Source organism: Magallana gigas, chromosome 9 (genome assembly GCF_963853765.1).
Source record: "Magallana gigas chromosome 9, xbMagGiga1.1, whole genome shotgun sequence".
Lineage (NCBI taxonomy): Eukaryota > Metazoa > Mollusca > Bivalvia > Ostreida > Ostreidae > Magallana > Magallana gigas.
In genome coordinates, this window is record NC_088861.1 from 39,098,388 (window position 1) to 39,116,118 (window position 17,731).

The 17,731-nt window shown below is 32.5% G+C and overlaps 3 long non-coding RNA genes across 3 annotated transcripts; 2 read left to right on the top strand and 1 right to left on the bottom strand.

The window, feature by feature from the left end:
- Nucleotides 1-319: 319 nt before the first annotated feature.
- LOC136271693 (uncharacterized) lies at nt 320-3,314 on the top strand. The gene is made up of 2 exons (XR_010709632.1): nt 320-763; nt 3,018-3,314. It is a non-coding gene; the product is annotated as an uncharacterized lncRNA (long non-coding RNA).
- A 4,157-nt stretch (nt 3,315-7,471) lies between these two features.
- Nucleotides 7,472-9,545, bottom strand: LOC109617308 (uncharacterized). The gene is made up of 3 exons (XR_010709607.1): nt 9,194-9,545; nt 8,243-8,293; nt 7,472-7,661 (listed from the first exon to the last, which is right to left on the bottom strand). It is a non-coding gene; the product is annotated as an uncharacterized lncRNA (long non-coding RNA).
- Nucleotides 9,546-11,270: 1,725 nt separating this feature from the next.
- LOC136271954 (uncharacterized) lies at nt 11,271-16,280 on the top strand. Its single transcript, XR_010709878.1, has 2 exons — nt 11,271-12,418; nt 15,988-16,280. It is a non-coding gene; the product is annotated as an uncharacterized lncRNA (long non-coding RNA).
- The last annotated feature ends 1,451 nt before the right edge of the window (nt 16,281-17,731 follow it).

Genomic DNA, 17,731 nt, shown 5'->3' on the forward strand with positions numbered 1-17,731 from the left:
GTTTAGAATAACGAGAGCTTTCATTTAAAATTAAGAAAAAAGGGCTGGCCCCTATAATTAGGGGTCAGCAGCTCATACACGTATTTTTCTGATAGCAAAAATCGTTATCATTTTATGAAAAAAAATTAATTCAGTTATTGTTAATATATTAAATAATGTCATTTGGTATCAAATTAAACAAGTTCTGTGCTATATTTTTTTTCAAATTTCATAAAACAAATATGTGAGAATCGTACATGAACGAGTTAATATGTCTACATTGACACACAAGCGAACAAATGCCACATTAAGGCCCAGGCATTTACTGTATGACGTTGTGTTGCGTCTTAGATAAATTGTTGTGATACAATTTCATTTTTTTCATCTATATCATTTATGAATTCAATGAACACACATTATTTAAACGTTCTATGTGCAACTATTTGTCGGGGCGCCCCTGTTTGTAACCCCCGCGCGCGCGCCGAATGTAAACAGTAACGAACGGCATTGTAGAAAAGAGAGAGCCGTAATGCAGAAGAGAAGTTGTGTATTCTTTCGGTGTACACATGCATTTTCAATTTACTGTGAAACATATGAACATGCACAGGGAACAATACTACATATTTGTTGAAGGAGGATATTTTTCTCGTGTGAATCGTTTACGAGGAAATTCTGACAGCCACACTTCTGTCGACGATCAGCCGTTGATAAGCTACGAGTAGCCTAATAAAGGAGAAAATATGGACATTAAAGTGTGTGATTTATGTGGATGTTACTGAAGAAGGTGAGGCTTTTACTCCTTTTAAAGTTTCTTGTTAACTGGTTAAAATTTAGTATATAGTATAGATGTACATGTAAGTACGTGCACACTGTTAGATGTTTTTGTTATGGTGTGGGTGTTTGTTTACTAACGTGTAATTTTTACATGTTTCATGGATGTTTAGACTCGCTCGAGGTTCATGGGGGACTGGAAAGGGTAACTGAATTTATCTATTTAAAAAAATAACAGATTGTGAATTTTCAACTCAAAATTCAAAGCAGGGTCTAATTATAGAAACATGTCATATATTCTTGTGCAGAAGACTCCAAATGTAGTCATGAATACCCTGTAGACATAACTTCAAGTAAATAAAATTGTATACTTCAGACTTCAGAGTTAAAACATGACTTTAATATCTTTATGATGCCAATCATTGTATCATTAAAGAGGTTTAGCAGACCAACGGGTACCCGGTACATGTACTTGTACATGTAGGTTACAAGTTAGAACTATGCCTACCATTCTACCAGTTCACATAATTTTTCTTGTTAAGTTTAGCAGTTATGATGTGTACTTAAATTGTCCTTGTTAATGTTTTAAATGTAATTTTTTATTCTCTTTTTTTAATCTGACTACTGGCAGTACTGGCGTGCGAGCAGTTCTCGACGAGGACCATTTCTCGCTGGTGCACTGTTACATCATATTTTCGTATATAATTTTATGTGTTGATAAAATGACGTAACAATGCACTGGTGAGAAATGGTACTCGGCGAGAACTGATCGCACGCCAATATTGATTAATTACAGACAAAAACTGAAGGTTGCGAGTGTTATTTTTTATTGAACAACATTGTTTAAAATAATTCTTTATATATGTGACGATCAGACCCGTTTGAATACCAGTGCCAGATAGCTCAGTTGGTAAGCACCTGACTAGAGATTCAGGGGGCCCAGGTTCAAATCCCGGTTTGGTCCTTCATTATTTCTCCCATCCTGTTACAATATTGGTGTTGTGACCAACCCCTGGAACTAACAGGTTAACTCGATCCTGCAAGGGATGATCTTCGAGGGTGAAGATCATTTAAGGGGGAGGAATGTGACGGTCAGACTGGTTTGAATACCGGTGCCAGATACATGTAGCTCAGTTGGTAGAGCACTTGACTAGAGATTCAGAGGGCCAGGTTCGAATCCCACTTTGTTCCGTCGTTATTTCTCCCATCTTTTACATATACATGTATATCAGATATATGACAGATGATTAAGGTCATCACATGTTTTGCAAGATGCAATAAGTGTTAAAAACCTTTACTTTACAACAGAATACATTTAAGTGAATATTTATGTTTCTTGTTATTATTTGGTGTGGTTTTCTTGACAGTGTCGCATAAACAATTTACCCGCTCCTAAAACACAAACTTTATTTTTGTGGATTCAGCTTACCGCTGATTGGCTGCTGTTGCAGCAGACAAATAAGTTAGCACGCACAAAACACAATGAACTTATCAGAGAATGAGTTGAGTTTATTTAAACTGTAGGAATTTGGGTATTTTTTTTTTTAAATGTATACTTGTGACAAAACATATATGTGGTACATACAGCTGTAGCTTTATGAAGAAAATTTTGGTTAGACCATATATACCTATCATGCAAGTAAATGATATTTACAAAAAACTTGCAATTTATGGCGCACGAAATATACGCTAGTTTTATAAAGATTGACATACATGTAATGTACCACATTCTTTGAAAAAGAATCTTTTAAAAATTCTTCATTAAGTTTACTCATACATGTTTTATGCTTATTACATGTAGTATTGTTTTTAAAACATGTAATTTATAAGAAAATAAACAAAAACCCACGCTAAATTTATTTGCAAAAAAAAAAAACACAGTAGAATTGATAAAAAATGGTATACCAGAAGCTAATACCAGTACATGTACTTTGACGCTGTTTGGTGGGTAATATTCGTTTGTAATTTACGAATTGAAATATTGACTGTTGCACTACAAGTACGGTAATAAACTCTCTCTCTCTCTCAAACTCTCTCTCTTTCTCAATTTGATAAGTATTTATACCTATGAAAATTTTTTAATATTATATTATGACTTGATATGCAAATTTTTGATCTTGTACTGCCTAAATGTTATGTCATGTATTGGGATATGTCATACTTATTACACTGCATGGTCAGTGTATTTTTTACAGAAATAATGTAAACACAGCTATTACTAGTACATGTATGTAAACACAGCTAATTATTTTTTTTATTTATTTCAGCTCAAAACAGACTCTTGTTACCACATGGCTTTTACCGGTACCTGTTGATTCTTGTGTGTCAGCTCCTGAGATTAACCTGTCACCTCTATCCACATGCATATTCCTTGTGTTCTACAGACTATTTACCGGTAATTCAAATTAAATCCGATAATGCATGAATAATAATGGAACTTGAAGAAAGCATCATGCCATGTTGTGGTTTGTGTTTGATAAGAAATTATGAAAACAAAATTAAGGCTGTTTAAAGAAATTCATAATTGCTGTGAAAATTTGTTTTTCAATAAAAGCATACAATTATGTTTCCTTTATTTTTTATTTCATAAAGATATTTAGATGTGTTTACATAATTGAACCCCCCCCCCCTCTATTTAATTGTCTGCATTAAGATTACATGTAGGATATGTAAATGTACATTTGACTTTGAAATAACATCTGCTATGATAATTACTTTTGAAATGAACAAGAAACAACCTATTTCTACCTTTCTAAGGTATATATGCATAAAAAAGTAGAAAAACATGTCAAATTTGAACATTTTTCATTGAAATCAACTCTGTCTCCAGCTACCTGGGTGTGTTTGAATTTAATTCTTATTTAAGGCAGATGTCTAACTTGTAGGTTGTAACTTACTGTTTTAGCATGGTTAGAAGGAGACTAGAAATCAGAATAGATTAGATATTCACTAAATATGATTGTTAGCTTACTTTTTTCATGAAAACAAGAAATCATAAGCAGGACAGCTGTCTATTTGTTAATTAAAATGGTACAAATCATACAATAAACAAATAAAGATCAAATTTTAGAATCATTGATGATTGTTTTCAAATATGTGTGAGAAATTACTCAAGGAAATTGCCACACGTTTCATAAAATTAGGTAAAACATTTCAAACCATGAATTTTTATGAAAATCAAAAGATTGGGGGGTGGGGGGTATACATGTAAGGGTATTTCTAAGTGATGTGAAGCTTTTATCATGATTATATCATGTAGGCATATGTTGTATTGAATAAGGTTTCTTTTTAAAGTTGGTTGAACAAAAGTTGACCTCTAAAAGGTCAGGTAAAGATGTTTTACTATGGAGAACCCTGTAAATCTGTGTTTACTAAAGGAAATTGGAAATGGTGGGTTCACTTAAATGGCCATATTTTTATTAAACCTCAATGGAATTGGCAATATGTGGTATTCTTTTTCTCAGAATTGCATTAGCTTTCTTATTCTAAGACAAACCGTCTTTTCATAAAAATGTTAGTGTACTAACTTAAAGGTACAAGGAACAGTTTCGGATAAAGTACCGTCAATATTTTTGTAAAATTGAGAGTGACTGTACTTGAAGGTTTATCATTGTTGCGTAGATTCATGAAATGAATTTTAATGATTATCAATAGTTAGAGGGATGTCTCTTGTTGGAATTGGTAAGCAATATTAAGGCCCCTAATTTTAAGTACATGAGAAGCAGAAATAAATTGTGAAACTTGCGGCTATGACAGATGTGTTGACTTTACAGTGAAATTGAAGGTTACAAACGGGAGGTTATATAACATGAAATGTAGGTGGATGGGATATTATATGCCTATTTAGTATTTACTGGGTATGAGGACAATAGCAAGTTTATTGTCCCCCAAGACAGCAACTATTTAATGAGGCAAAGCCAAGGGAAATAGTTGCTGTGGAATGGGACAATAAACTTGCTATTGTCCGAATAGTCAGTTAATTGGTATTTCATTATGCAGAAGAAAACTTTATTTGTCAGCGATGCAGAATTTCTTGATGATAAACAAATTAGAGTTAAATCAAACTTTGTATTTAATGCGGCGATCTTATTAGGTCAGAGGTGTTCCGAGTTTAAGGTGATATGGGACACTTCCATGTTGTGACGTATTGTTTATCGAAATAAACAATAAAATAAAGTTAAATTATATAAGTACATGTAGTTTCTTTTCAAAAATGGTCACCTAACTCCTTAGCACAGTGGGTTAGAGGGTTTACTAGGAACCTGTAAGTCATGAGTTTGAATCCCGCTGGGGTTTTTACAATTTTTACCTTTTCAAATATTTTTAAAAGCTATTTTTTGGTTAAATATTGTAAAATTTGAAAATTCCAAACCGGTGAAAAGTTTTCAATTATATAGTACTTTAATCCACATTAATATCGACAGATGTCCCATACCACCTTAAAAAGGAGGGAAATCAAATTCTGCTGATGAATGGTTTTGATGACTATTCACCATGGGCAGATAGCATGGATACTATTTTAAATTAGATAAAAAGGCATGTTTATGCGGGCGCCTTCTAGTGATCAATTTGACCGTCTGTCCATCCGAGATGGCTTGACAGGAGCATAGCTTCTCTCCCCTTGGCCCAATCTGGCTCATACCTCATCCACAGGGTTCCTTTGGTTGAAGGATGTGCAGTGACCTTGAACCATGTTTTTAGGTATAAGGTTAAGGTCATAACAGAATTATATATATAAAATCCTTGTCTGGGGCATATCTTTTTTCCCTTTGGTCCAATCTGGCTAATACTCACAGAGTGTCTCTATGGTTAAACGATGTGCAGTGACCTTGCATGAAATTTCTAGGTAACGGGTGAAGATCATATCGGATCATGCAAAAATCCTTTTTTGAGAGCATATATAATTTCTACTAACCCCTATTTGGCGCAGACTTCACATAAGCAGAGCTTTTGAGTAAAGGGTGAAAGGGTGTGTAGTGACCTTGAACCTATTTTCAGTGAAAAGAAACTGCGCAGGACGGTTAAGGCAACATTTTGCTTTTAAACAGCAGTAAAAGGAGGTCGTTTTGCTTTTGTCTATTCATTTCTGCATAATGAATAGTTCTAAACTATTTTGGGTGTTATTGTAAAGATATGGGTCTCCTTTACTTGACCATGTCTAAATTTGTCGGTCACGTGACTTTTTAGGGTCACGTGGGCGTCTTTTAGACAAAAATCGTCAATGCTAAAATGAGACAAAAAGTTCAAGGGCAAGGCAAAGAAATTTAAGAGTAAGTAATATGGCAACATATTCAAAATTATCCATACATCATAGAAATCAATGCTCATTCAGTTGTAAAGTTTACTAGTTATGTAAATTTCTTTAAAAACTGGCTACTTGTTCCTAAAATAGTGCATTTTTGTATATTTTCATTACAATTACAAATTAAACCTTCATCTCTCAACAAATGAGCATCAGTTTTTATAAAGAACTCGTAAAAGGGAAGAAAATCATACCAAGTTTAATAATATCTATAGCCGTCTTGCACTTGAACTTTTGCATTTAATTTCTCAATCTAGAAGTCCTCTCAAATCAATACACATTTCAAACGCACAAGTGATCCCAAAAGGGGAGGTAACTCTTTGAGCAATAACTCTTTTGATATAGGCGCGATGTCATTTTATCACATAATCCGAATTAATTTTAAGATATGTTTCAACAGTACATTATGTAAATGGTTATTTAAACATAGTGCTTCTGTTTTATTTATGTTAAAAAAGACAAGATGGTTACGATGAATCGTCCGCATTTCCTCTGTTGTATCATGGATGTAAACAAAAAACCGTTGTGTATCAGTTCTCTTGGTTAACCGCATTCGCGGAGTTATTGGTTTCTTAATATTTTTTTAGTAATGGGAGAAAAATATATGAGCTAATTGTACACAATTATTTGAGGGATTAGATGTCAACAGAGACAAATGAAGCCCCTGATATAAATAAACTAACTATAAATTGTTCTCATAATATATATTAAAAAATAAGATATGGAGTATTTTTTTCATTATATATGTGCAGCCTTTGCCCAATGATTGCATATTCTATAGCACTGCTTGGGTCTGTTAATATTATTCTGGGGAGGGGGTTTAAAGGGGTAACTTTATTCTGTTTGCCAGGGGCCAGGTACCATGGTGTTTTACTATGTAAATTGTGAATTAAATTAGAATTTGCCACGGGGACTATACATGTAGATCTGCCCATGTATGAGGCCTTTTCCCACCCCCCATAAGCAATCAACAGTATTCACCTTTGCATTACACATGTTACACTTGTAATTTTAACACTCATTAAAATTGACTTTTATTTTAAGGAGAGGGGGGAGGGTTAGCATATCTATTCATTCACAAAATAAATTCTAAACGCTCATTTCTCATTACCGAGAAAGGAAAGAGAGTGTGTAAATCCTGCAACAAGGCGATCAAAAGCCATTTTTGGTTCACATCAATATATTGAATTTAAATAAGTCTGAATTCTCCTATGTGAGAGGCTCTCTCTCCCGCCCATTTACATACCATCCCCTTTCCACTTCTCAAACAAAGTTATATAATATAGAAACAATTATATTTGGTTCATTTATTTTATTAATTCAAGAAGATAATGGGACTTTCTGAAAAAAAATTCTGTGACAACATTTAAACCTGACATATGCATGCAAACTCAAAATTGCAATTTCTTTTTATGATGTCAATGTGTTTATTGTATAAATTCTTAGTTCTGGTCCTCTTCTCTCTTCAAAAACACAGTCTTCCTGTTTCTAAAGTTCAGGTTTTTCTTTCCATCATTTCATCTTGTATATGACACCAGGATAAGGGTGCGGTAAATAATCACCAATAAGAACATCATTTATGTAAATCTCAAGACAAAGCAGGTACCAGCTAAAATAAAAATTATATATATTTCAGTAAGTTTAACTTGTTATCAAAATGGTTGAAAGACTGAAATGGAGGATTTTCTACAATTTGATAGTCAATGGAATTTATTTATCTTAATAAACATTTCATTATGTTTAGATGTGCATTTAATTTTGCACAAATTCAAATACAACTTTTCAGTTTGATCGATTTGAAATTTTTCGCATCCTCACCCCTGATATGTGCATGATATTAGTTTAATTGCACCCCTTTATTTTACCCCGCCTGACCTTAAAAATGCACACCTCTCTCTCTCTCTCTCTCTCTCTCTCACACACAACTGATTTGATTGATTGATATTATATAATGCTGGTGCAGTCAGTGTGAATTAAAACATACCATGTATTGTTGATTTGTTGATGAGCAATATTAAAAATTGTAGATTTATAAATAACATAGGTTTAAATCAATCATTTTAAAACATTAAATGAAACCATTCGAACTTGAAAATACTTTTTCTAATTGAATTGTCTCATAGAATAATCAGATTGGTCATTATTTCAATGATAAATTATTGAACTTATACATGTATGTTATTTACTTACATTTTCTTCCAGCCTTTTTTTTCAAATCAGTGTGACACTTTTCAAATTACTCTGCAAATAACAAAATATAATTATGAGAAGTCATACAATTTAATTTACATGCATATATAAGGACATGTCAACAGTTATTTGAACATTTTTGTGAAAGGTCTACATATATTATGCATGGATGGGTAAAATGACCAACACTTCAAATTTTATTTGAAAGTTACATATGCACATTCTACACAAACAGTACCATATATGACCATGAATGTAGATTCCTCATTTAGAGAAAATCAGATGGAGACATGCAGTCATTTGTTTATTATTATTTGGGTTTTTTTTTATTACCAATAGTACAGCATCATAAGTATGAACCCAGGTGACAAGATTTCAAACAGTGTTATGGTAGTAATATACTGAGTTCTAAAAACAAACTATATAGTAATAATTAAGAATTAATGTGCATAAACATCTTAATATATCAACTGGATGAATGTGTAAACAATATAAATGAACTGTCATGGAAGAATTTTGAACACAGTAGAAAGGTGTTATTGATCAGCTGTTCATCAATTTCCAGAAAATGAAATCAGCATCTTTTAGCCTGCACTGTACTGATTTTCAGAAAATCAAATCAGCTGTTTTCACACAGTCTTTGTATTGTTTACTTACAAATTGAAATAAAAACAAACAGCTGTGTAAAGCTAAATATTGTCAGTACAAGTACTATGAACTGATTCGTGTCGATTGGTGAAAATGATCAACATTTTAACGGACTGGCAATAAAGCTACATGTACAATGTACTTTGTATAGGCCTAAATGTAAACAATGCAGTCTCTCCTCATGTTTTGAACAAAACAACATATTAAGTCGATCAGAAATGCATCAACAGTATAAAATCACAATAAAATAGTTATTGAGCTATCTGGTATATTACAAATACACTGTATATCTAATCTACATACCTGATAAATCATCAAAAAATCGCCATCATCGGGAATACCAGCTACACGTGTTTACATCGTCTGACGAGCGCTTTTGGGACGCAGATTCACACCCATACGACAGATGCGTTATGGAAATTTTTCGTATATTCTGATTGTTGTAAACTTTTAAAAACACACATGAGTGATTCGTAGGTATAATTTGCTTATGAAGTATTAAATCAGCCGTATTTTATGCTTAAACTGCTGTTTTCGGTATATATTCTATATATGGTAATACAGAGGCGGGGCGTATATTATGACGTCATAACTCATTATCCCTTCATTAGCATATCAAAACGATGTGTTGCCTTATCTGTCCTGCGTGTGAAGGTCATACCAGAATTATATTTTTAAAAATCCTTGTCCGGAGTATATCTTCTCTCCCTTTGCTCCAATCAGCCTCATACTTCACCCACATGATGCCTTTGTTCAAAATATATGCAATGACCTCGAATGATATTTGTAGATGAAGAGTCAAGGTCATCAGATCACGCAAAAATCCATATTTTAAGAGCATAGATATACTCTCCTTTTAGCCCCTATTTGGCTAATATTTTACCTTTACAGAGTTTATTGGTTAATGGAGTGCAGTGACCTTGAACCAAGTCTGTCAATGTGAAGGTCATAGCAGATCTTTCTAAAATTAGTTTTAGACAGTAGATTATTTTCCAAATATGCTTAATCTTGGTCAGATTGAACAAAAATGCATGTATGTTAGGGGGAATGAAATTGAATTAAAAGTTCTATGCCAGCTGGAAAAATTTCAAGTTATAGGTCAAGGTCAAAGCAGAATTCTCTGAAATAACATAAGCGGGGCCCTTTGAAATGTTCACCATTTCAATGTTGTCTGGTTCATAGTAATTTTACATAGAAAATATTCACAGAAGAACAGTAAAGTAAACTTTACTTCGATAAGTTTTGACAATTAATGACGCAACGAGCACACAGTACGAAAGGTCAACCTTTTGAAAAGCAGTGAAGAGGAAAAGTTGCTCAGAATTATGTTTTAAACAAAATTGATTTTTTACATAAATTTTAATTTTGCATTCTGGGTTAAGAAAAAAGATGTTAGTTCAAGGTAAAGTAAACTTGTACCTAAAATGAAGTCAAATTTGTTAAGTCGTACTTAAACACATTGTTTTTTTGTTAAGTCGTTCTTGAAATGGTTAAGGGTTTTTGGTTAAGTCGTACTTAAAAACATTCGGATCATGTTAAGTTGTACCAAGAATCATTCGATTTTTTTTATCTTTTTGTACTTAGGTTTCTTTGTTACTAGATTAAGAACTCTGCTTCTTAGACGTACTTCTAGCGTTGCTTTCGACATTAGCGGAAAACCCACTCGTTGCTTTGCAACGAGCTTTGCTCTAGTTATTATTCTTTTTCTTTTCTTCTGACTCCTTTTTTGCTTCATAACTCAAAAGGTTTTAAACCGAATTTGATGAAATTTTCAGAGATTTTTGCAAGTTGGCGTCCCTCAAAAATGTTAAAGTTTTAAAGGGAACGTCAACTCCGTTTTGACGTGACGTCATTTTTAAAAATTTTAAAAAGTCATTTTGTCCCGGACTTTTCTCAAAAACGCTTTAAGATAGAGGCTTGAAATTTAAAATGGCTATGATTTGGTCGATTTACCTCTGTAATAAGGCCGGAAATGAAAATCTGTCACTTCCGGTCGAAACTGGAAATGAAACAAAATTTTCGAAAAAATGAATTTTCTGATCAAATCAAAAATGAATATGTGTATTGTAGAGCTTATTAGGCTGAATCTAACACTGAAAGCCGTATTAAAATCGGACGATGCATTACAGAGATATCGGGGTTTAAAAATTGATTTTTCCGGAAATTTTGATTCCGCGTCCTTGGTTTAAAAAATAGCGCAATGTTCAAAGTAAAATTAACTCATACCTAAAATAATTGTTAAGTCGTACAGTAACACATTCGGATTTTTTTTGTTAAGTCGTTCTTGAAAGCGGAAAGGTTTTTGTTAAGTCGTACTTAAAATCATTCGTATTTTGTTAAGTCGTACCAGGAATATTTCGAATTTTTTATCTTTTTATTTTAGTTACTCTTGTTATTGGTTTAAGAGCTCTGCTTCTTACAGGAACTTCCAGCTTTACTTCCGACATTAACGGAAGACCCACTCGTTGCTTTGCAACGAGCTTTGCTCTAGTTATTATTATTATACTTTTTCTTTTTTTTCTGACTCCTTTTTTGCTTCATAACTCAAAAAGTTTTCAACCGATTTCAATGAAACTTCCAGAGATTTTAGCAAGTTATCGTCCCTCAAAGATGTTAAAGTTTTAAAGACAACGTCACTTCCGTTTTGACGTTACGTCATTTTTAAAATTTAAAAAAAGTCATTTTGTCCGGGACTTTTCTCAAAAACGCTTTAAGATAGAGGCTTGAAATTTTCAATGCTTATGATTTGGTCGATTTACCTCTGTAATAAAGCTATATAATAAAAATCTGTCACTTCCGGTCGAAACTGGAAGCGAATCAATTTTTTTGAAAAATTGAATTTTTTGATCAAACAAAAAACGTATACGTATTTTGTAGAACTTTTTAAGCTGAATCTAATGCTGAAAACTGTTTAAAATTCGGAGGATGCATTACAGAGATATCGGGGTTTAAAAACTGATTTTCCCGGAAATTTTGATGCCGCGTTCTTGGTTTCAAAAATAGTGCAAAATTCACACTGAAAGTAACTTCTACTGTAACAATTCGTACTGATCATTAAACTTTATAAAAAAACATAAAATTATATGCATATTGTATAGTTTGCAAAGCTTAATACAAAACTTAAATTCGTTTTAAAATCGGATACTGCATTGCAGAGATATCGGGGTTTAAATATTGATTTTTCCGGAAATGTTGATTCCTCGTTATTGGTTTAAAAAATAGTGCAAACTTCCCACTGAAAGTAACTCCCGCTGAAAAGATTTCGTACAGGTCATAAAACCGAACTCGTTTTTTATATAGTTAATCAGAGTGTTTATCGAAACGATTTCCTTACTTCGATCGATAATTACGTTGTTAGTTTTTATTAGTCTTATTAGTTTTAATTGAAATAATTATCGTACGATTCCCCATGTCAAGTCGCCATGTTTTGACCGCGAACAACAGCTGATAGCGGTGTGTTAGAAGAATGGCCTGCAAGACCGCGATAATGGAAATTTCAGCTCAACTAACGTATGACAGATTATAAAGGTATGTTTCAATACAGGATATGTCGTATTGACTTTTTCTTTTCAAAGTGTTTGAGCACTTTTCAATCTAATCCGACATTCCTATGACTCTAACCTCCGCTTTTGACGTGCGTAACAATATAAAAGCGGGCATTTGAGTCTGAGAAATCTCGGGATATTATCTGTCCAATGTATTTTCACGTGTATGTTTTGCACACTATTCTTTTGAATTTCTATTTATTATAATGTATATGTATGTCTTATTTTGTATTGAACAACACACCACACACTGTAAAACAGTGCAATTAAAAGGGGTGAGGGTCCAAAGGCACACGAGAGTAGAATGTTGTAATTAGAGTGCATGTTTGCACGATGATAACTTTACCCTAAATATTTGAATATAGCAGATCTTTACCATATCACCTCCACTTAATGAATGAATTAAAGAACTCAGACAGGCTTGTGCTTAATTAAATAAATATATTTGACATGGTAAATATTCAGTCTAATTAAAATTAGAAGTTTTATCTGACTCGCTGTTATATATGATTATCGCCTGTGAAAGAGCATGTAAAACAGAGTGCAAGATGAAAAGAACTTTAAGTTCAGATTTTAGGTTAATGTTCCCTGATATCTATAAAACATTCTTCTTAAGATTTGATTATTTCACAGAACATTGTAAATTCTTTGAGATTAGTGTATCTTTTATATATATTGAATTTTATTGATTCATTTTAGGTAAACTTTACATGCAGAACACATCTACATTGTAAACAATTTTTACAGTAAGACAAATGTATGTAATAATTTTTACTACATGTGCCTCAGATCTCTCTCTCTCTCTCTCTCTCTCTCTCTCTCTCTCTCTCTCTCTCTCATGCTTTTAATCTTGGCAAAGCATCACAGAGCAACATCATTTTGTGCATATCTCTATCTAGGAAAAGAAATCAACAATGCTTTAAAGTTCAAAATGATCATGTATTATCGTGCAATCCCTCATTTTTTCATTGTGCAACTAAAATTCAAAGCTTTGTAAAATTGTTTATGGAATTTTATACATGCTAAACATAATATTGTTTTTAAAACCTGTCATTAATAAGAAAAGAGAAAAAAATCCTCGCTAAATTTATTTGCAAAAAAACCCCAGTAGAATTCATTTAATAAAAAATGGTATAGCAGAAAATTATACTTTGAGGCTGTTCGGATGAAATACTGTAAGTCGTTTTAATTCCACCGTGTTAAAATTTCATGATTTTTACTAAAGTTTCAATTGCGATGGTTTTAATTTCACGCTGCTTAAAAATTCAATTGATCAGAATAGAAGCATTTAAATTTCATAATATTTAGTTAAAGTGTTCAAACTAATGTTTCTTAGGAAAATCAAAAAATAGGGGGAGGGTATACATGTAAGGGTATTTCTATGTGATGTAATGCTTTTGTCATGATAATATCATGTATATGTATGTAGTTTTGAATAAGGTTTCTTATTTAGGGAGGTTGAACAACAGTTGACCTCTAAAAGATTAGGTAAAGATGCTTTATTTATGGAGAGCCCTATAAATCTGTGTTAAATAGAAGAAAGTGGAAATGCTGGGTTCACTTAAATGGCCATATTTTTCTTAATCCTTAATGGAATTGGCAAAATGAGGTATACTTTTTCTCAGAATAGCATAAGCTTTGTAAGTTTAAGACAAGATGACTTTTCAGAGAATGTTAGTTTAAGTTTCAAGACTACATGGTATTTTCAGATTTCTCATTTAACTGTAATTTTGAGTGGATTTTGTACCAAAAGTAGTCTATTTTGGGAAAATGGATGATTTTGTTGGTTATGTATGTCATTACATGATTTATTAGCTATAATATACAAGGGAATTAATTCCCTTTTAAATGTGTAGAATGACCACCACTAGAGTAAATTGGCTTAGAAAGTAGGTATTTCCTATCCTGATGACAATTAATAGGCTTAAGTTAATTACCGAGATAAGAATTAATACTGCACAGTAAAAGAGTTTTGATCAATTGAATTATTTAAATTATAAATTTGCAGCAATTTTGCTGTCTGATTTCATGAAATAACATTAAGCAATCTGACTTATATAACTCAATTTTTTTAAAACAGCATATTTTTCTTTCAAATAAAATTCACATGTAGACAAATGCAGTTATCAAAGTATACAATATGTCAAAAAACTCAAGTTTTTGCTCCTTCCTATCCAAAAGTGATATTTTAGATATATTTACAGAATTCAAAAAGCTACCCTCTCTTTCCAATTGTCTCCATTACCATTACATGTTGGATATGTAAATGTACATTTGACCTTGAAATAACATCTGCTATAATAAATACTCTCGAAATGATCAATAAACAACAAATTTTTACCCTTTTATTGTATATATGCATCAAAAATGTAGGAAGACATGTAAAATTTGAACATTTATCATGGAATTCTGATTCTTCCCCAGGTACCCGATTGTGTTTGAATTTCATTTTAATTAAGAGCAGACATCACACTTGTAGGTCTTACTATTTTAGCAAAGTTAAAAGGAGACTAGAAACCAGAATAGATAAGATATTCACTAAAAATGATTATAAGCTTACTGTTTCATGAAAACAAGAAATCACATGTATGGCGGCATGTCTTTTTGTGAAAAAAAAATGTTACATTTCATCCATTTATCAAGAAAAGATCAATTTTCAATATCAGTGATGGTTGTTTTTAAATATGTGTGAGAAATGACTCAAGGGAATTGCCACAAGTTTCATAATATTAGGTTAAAGTGTTCAAACTAATGCTTCTTAGGAAAATCAAAAAATAGGGGGAGGGTATACATGTAAGGGTATTTATATGTGATGTGATGCTTTTGTCATGATAATATCATGTATATGTATGTAGTTTTGAATAAGGTTTCTTATTTAGGGAGGTTGAACAACAGTTGGCCTCTATAAAATTAGGTAAAAGATCTTTATTTATGGAGAGCCCTATGAATCTGTGTTAAATAGATGAAAGTGGAAATGCTGGGTTCACTTAAATGGCCATATTTTTCTTCATCCTTAATGGAATTGGCAAAATGAGGTATACTTTTTCTCAGAATAGCATAAGCTTTGTAAGTTTAAGACAAGATGACTTTTCAGAGAATGTTAGTGTAAGTTAAAGATAGCAAGGGACAGTTTCGGATAAAGTACCCGTCAATATTTTTGTAAAATTGAGAGTTGCTGTACTTGAAGGCTTATGAGTGTTGCTAAAATTCATGAAATGCATCTAATGATTATCATTAGTTAGAGGGATGTCTCTTGTTGAAATTGATATTCAATATGTAGGCCCCATATGTTAGGTACATGAGATTCAGAAGTAAAATGCGAAATTCTAGTTACAGGGTTCCGAAGACACACGTCCCCAGGCTACAATGAAATGTATCAAAAAAACTGTCCAGTGCCATCTAATGTCACGTATCGGGATATGTCATACTAATTACACTGCATTGTCAGTGTATTTTTTTTTTCAGAAATACTATGCATATGTTAATGTAAACACAGCTATTATAAGTACTAGTACATGTATTAACACAGCTTATTGATTTTTTTAATTTCAGCTATTGGTGGCCACATGGTTTTTACCTGTTGATTCTTTTCAGCTCTTGAGGTTAATCTGTCACCTCTACCAACATGCATATTCCTTAATGTGTTCTACAGACTATTTACCAGTAATTCAAATTAAATTGGATAATTCATGAACAGTTACTGTAATGGAACTTTAAGAAAGCATCATGCCTTGTTGTGGTTTGTGTTTGATAAGAAATTATAACAAACAAAATTATGGCTGTTTAAAGTAATTTACAATTGTTAGCTGTGAAAAATTGTTTTTCAATAAAAGTATGCAATTATGTCGCCTTTATTTTGTTTTTAGCTCACCTGAGCTAAAGGCTCAAGTGAGCTTTTCTGATCACAATTTGTCTGTTGTCTGTCGTTGTTGTTGTTGTAAACTTTTCACATTTCCATCTTCTTCACAAAAACCACTAGGCAGATTTCAACCAAATTTTGACAAAGCACCACTAGGTGAAGGGGATTCCAGTTTGTTCAAATGAAGGGCAACGCCCTCTTTGAAGGGGATATAATTGAGAATTATTGAAAATTTGTTGGTATTTTTCAAAAATCTTCTTCTCAAAAACTATTCGGCCTGAAAAGCTTAAACTTGTGTGGAGGCATCCTCAGGTAGTGTAGATTCAAGTTTGTTCAAATCATGGTCCCCGGGTGTAGGGAGGGGCCACAAGAGGAGGTTCAAGTTTTACATAGGAATATAGAGAGAAAATCTTTAAAAATCTTCTTCTCAAAAACTATTAGGCCAGAAAAGCTCAAATTAAAGTGGAAGCATCCTCAGGTAGTGTAGATTCAAGTTTGTTCAAATCATAGTCCCTGGTGGTATGGAAGGGCCACAATGGGGGAATGGATTTTTACATAGGAATATATAGAGTAAATCTATAAAAATCTTTATCTCTGAAACTAATCAGCCAGATGATTCTTTATAATTGTTAAGACTTTGGCCTCAGGACAGTTCTTTGGCCTCACAAGAAGGTTCAAAGTTTGATGTAGGTTTATATCCCATATATAAACTATCGTTAAGGATCTTTTTGAGAACTGCAATACTCAACATGTGATATGACTATAAAATCATCCTGTTAGAAAAGGGACTCATGATTATGAACATAAGAATATCCAGGGGGAAAATAGATTTTTTTTATACAGGATCTACATGTATTATTGTACATTGTCCAGATAATTTGTATTGTGACTCCATTAAGCTGATTTTATCATACCTATTGTTCCTCAGGTGAGCGATGTGGCCCATTTGCCTCTTGTTTTAGTTTTTCATGTTTTTCAATATTAAAAATTAAACATATGTAACTTACGGTAATTTTCATGATGAGTACAAAACTAAAATCCGTTTTAAATCGGACGAGGCATAACAGATATCGGGGTTTAAAAATTGATTTTTCGGAAATTTTGATTCTGCGTTTTTGGTTTCAAAATTAGCGTCAAGTTCAAAGTTAAAGTAACTCGTACCAAAAATAAATCGATTTTTGTTAAGTACTTTGACACCTTCGGAATTTTTTTGGTTAAGTCGTTCTTAGAATCTTTAAGGTTTGTGTTAATTAGTACATAGTATTATTCGTATTTTGTTAAGTCGTACCAAGAATTACTTTATTTTTTTTATCTTTTAGTTTAAGTTGCTCTTGTTATTGATTTAAACACTGCTTCTTGCAGGAACATCAAGCTTTACTCTTGACATTAACGGAAGACCCACTCGTTGCTTTGCAACGAGCTTTGCTCTAGTTATTA